Source organism: Diachasma alloeum, unplaced genomic scaffold (genome assembly GCF_001412515.2).
Source record: "Diachasma alloeum isolate Michigan unplaced genomic scaffold, Dall2.0 Dall_scaffold_00193, whole genome shotgun sequence".
In the NCBI taxonomy this organism is placed as follows: domain Eukaryota; kingdom Metazoa; phylum Arthropoda; class Insecta; order Hymenoptera; family Braconidae; genus Diachasma; species Diachasma alloeum.
In genome coordinates, this window is record NW_021680358.1 from 164563 (window position 1) to 168483 (window position 3921).

Here is a 3921-nt window from a genome sequence, read left to right on the forward strand (position 1 = left end):
CCCCCAAATAGACCCCCTATAAAAGAGCCCTCCCCACAATAACCCATCCTTTCACAAACACCCCTCTTTACAAAGCGCCTTTTTGCAAAATCCTCTCTCGACAATTGAAAAATGTTTCTAAATTTTAGAAAATATTTTTTCTAAAATTAAGTATTTTTTGGTTTAAAATTAATCCCAATTTTCATCGATAATTTTAAACGATTTTTTTTTTATTAGAAAAAAGTTTCTAGATTTTAGAAAACTAGAGGTTAGAAATCACGATTTCTAAAATTTAGAAACTTTTTTTTAAAGCTAATCCCTTTTTTTTCTATGTGTATTTTGACCCTTAAATTCTGACATTTAATGCCTGACCCTTATGTTATACTTGAGAGAGCTTGCAACAACCCGGTATAACACAAAACTATTATCTTCGAATCAAGTATATTGTATACTCGAATCAAATGTTTAACATACTTGAATCCAGTATATCATATACTTGATTCGAGTATAAAATAAACTTGATTTAAGTATACTTTATACTCAATTCAAGTATATTTGTTTCCGTGCTAGGTGAGTAATTGTTTATAACATCATAACTCGAGAAATATTGGTCGTATCAAAATAGTACATTAGAGTACAAGGGCACAAATTTCGTTTTCAACGAATGTGTAGTTTACAGGCCGAGCCGAAGGCGAGGTCTGTACACACATTCGTTGAAAACGAAATTTATTACTGAGTGCTCTATAATATTTTATGTCAAGTCGTGCAGAAGTCGAGTTTTGAGCAGGCTGCGCGAAGCGCAGCGTGTGATAAACTCGACGTATTGCACGGCGCGACATAAAAATTATTAAGTCCTTTTTTATTGCTAAAAGGTGGTAAATTCATATAAAAATTTTATTTTTACAAACAAATCCAATTTACAATATATTTATTAATAAACAATATAAAAAGTTGTTGAAAAACATGTTTGCAGGTCTTCAAAATTCCGAAAAACATATAGGTAATAGAGTGCATATTAGAGAATTTGCGGTCAAATTTTTATAGGGTGTTTCGATATAGGGTCTGAGATATTAATTATTTCGCGAGACCGCGACAGATAAAGTATAGTGGTGAATCCGCAGCGCTAGGCAAGTCGTTCTAGGAAGTCTGCGGTATTGAATAGATATTTCGAGTATCTGGAAAGTAAATATGTAATTATTCACATTCGAATCTATTCTTTTCTTTTCCATCTAAAATTATGGAAAGAACAGGAAAACAATTATAATTTATTAAAAAGAATAATAGCACAAAATGTATATTTAACGAAGCTGCATGTATTTGTAAATTATTTTACAATATTTCGAATTTCGAGACTATAACTATGAGTATTAGAAATCGGTATAAAACAATGAATTGAGCGATTTACAACAACCTGAGTAGAAATTTTAGTACTTGACTGGTCAGGCCCTGGTCTGCTGTGCCGTAAAAAAGATTCGGCTCTGTTAAAGTTACCACATCAGGGCCTGATAGGAAATGAAACGCAAAGCAGGTTCAGGACCTGATTTCCAAACCTGATGAGGGCCATGGCAGGCGATCTTGTTTCGCCCTTGCCTGGGTCATAGACTTTATTACTAAGCAATAAATTGCTAACTGGATTAATGAATTAGGCGAAAAATTAATAATAAATGATTAAATAGTAGTCCCAGGATAGGCGAGTAGAGAAAATCAAGAAAAAAAATCACCCAGAGTGGGACTTGAACTCACGACCTTTCGGGTAGTACTTCTGTACCCTATCCACGCGACCACCGTGTCATTCTTGAAAATGGTCATTTGTTTTGTGTATATCAATAATACTCCCGATAAAATTATGGTATTGAACTAAATCTACAATAATATCAATTAGTATAATTTTTCTGATAATCATGCCCCTTCCCCTCTGACCCACCCCTCTTTATCATTTCCGCCCCGACTCTTTGCTTGGTGAAAATATTTCCAAGTCCCGTGCGGCATGTCGTACCCGATCCTGATGATGCCAGGATCGAGTTGGCCGTATCCTGTATACTCGACGAGCACTTTTATTCAATCAAGGCAGAATGAAAAAGGCCCAGGAATTGCCCTTATCAGACATGCCGGATGGAACTTTACTTTTTTTCTATCACGGTACGCTCAAAAGGCCGTTACTTAGGCATGATCAGGCATACCTGCTTGAACTTTAGAATTTAATGGTAAGGTGATCATGCAATGTTCCCTTTCAGGCCCTGATCTGGCACGCCGCGATCAGGTATACCGTATTGCAACCGGAGCGGGGCCTTCCCTGCCCAAAGGTCTGCCTGACAAAATTTCTACTCGGGAATAGGTGAAGAATTTTCAAATCAGATGTTTAAACCTTGCTCTTCCAGTGTATGTTTTTCATTTGTACAAAAAGTGGTTTGAATGGAATCAATCGATTCTTTGGAAAATTCATACAACTGTCGCGGAGTAGTGATGTCATTATCAGCGGGGAGCTGGTGCCTATACCGCTCAGCGGGTAATATTGCCCACCCGTATGTCTCAGAATTGGCTGAGAAAACAATTTTTTTCATTTTGCTTCCGAATGTAAGTATGCAATGCTTTGATTTTCACATTTTCCAATTTTGATTGGAAATGATGTAGAATGGTCTGAAATATAAAAATACGAAGTTTGGCTACCATGTCTGTATGTGAACACGTCCACCGCCACCTTCCCGGTGGTCGATTTTCAGCCAGAGTCGAGGATTTGGTTCTGATTGGACGTACACAGGTCTTTCAAGATCTCTCCAGACCTAGATGGACGTGGTAAGTCCTAATCAGTTCTGCGACGTACCTGTCCAGAGACCTTTCGAATCCTTAGTTTCTTTTCGGTCCTGAGAAGTCCTCCTTGATGCTACCGAGAACGCGTGATTTTACGAGCGGGTGAAGGGGAAGGCATGTATGCGGAGGGTTGAAATTTGTAGCCAACGAGGAGACAGGGTTGCAGAATATATTTTAGCCACCCTCATCTCCCCGTTTGCAGGCGGTGTTTAAATAAAAAATAGTGAACGTTGATTCTGTATTTATTGACCCCCTGATGCCAATGAAACCCTCGGAGGTGACAGAAAAGGGGAAATAAAATTTTTCATTTCCACGTGGGTCAAGGGTGAAAGTCGATTTTCGCCAAAATTGAATTTTTTCGCCAAGTGAAAGTTGATTCTGTATTTTCTAACAATTCTGATGCCAATGAAACCCCCGAAGGAGCGACAAAAGTCGAAATAAAATTTTGTTTTTCACCCCAAGCCAAAGAGTCAGATTTTCTGTTTTTCCAGAGGGAAAGTCGACTTTCGCCAAAATCGAATGTTTTAGCCGGGTGAACGTTGATTCCAACTATTTAAGCGACGGGCTATTCAGAACTCTCAAAAGTATGTGGGAAAAGTGAAAACTAAAAAAAATTGTTTTTCATCCGGAGCCAAAGGGTTAGATCTTCCGTTTTTCCCGGGGGAAAGTCGACTTTCGCCAAAATCGAATGTTTTAGCCGGGTGAACGTTGATTCCAACTATTTAAGCGACGGGCTATTCAGAACTCTCAAAAGTATGTGGGAAAAGTGAAAACTAAAAAAAATTGTTTTTCATCCGGAGCCAAAGGGTTAGATCTTCCGTTTTTCCCGGGGGAAAGTCGACTTTCGCCAAAATCGAATGTTTTAGCCGGGTGAACGTTGATTTCAACTATTGAAGCGACGGGCTATTCAGAACTATCAAAAGTATGTGGAAAAAGTGAAAACTGAGAAACCGTTTTTTTTGGCCCCAGCCAAAGGGTCAGATTTTCGGGTTTTCCGGGGCAAGTGGATTTTCGCTAAAATCGAACTTTTTAGCCGGTTGAATGTTGATTCCAACTATTTAAGCGACGGGCTATTCAGACCTATCAAAAGTATGTGGAAAAAGTGAAAAATAAAAAAAAAATTTCCAAGGGTCA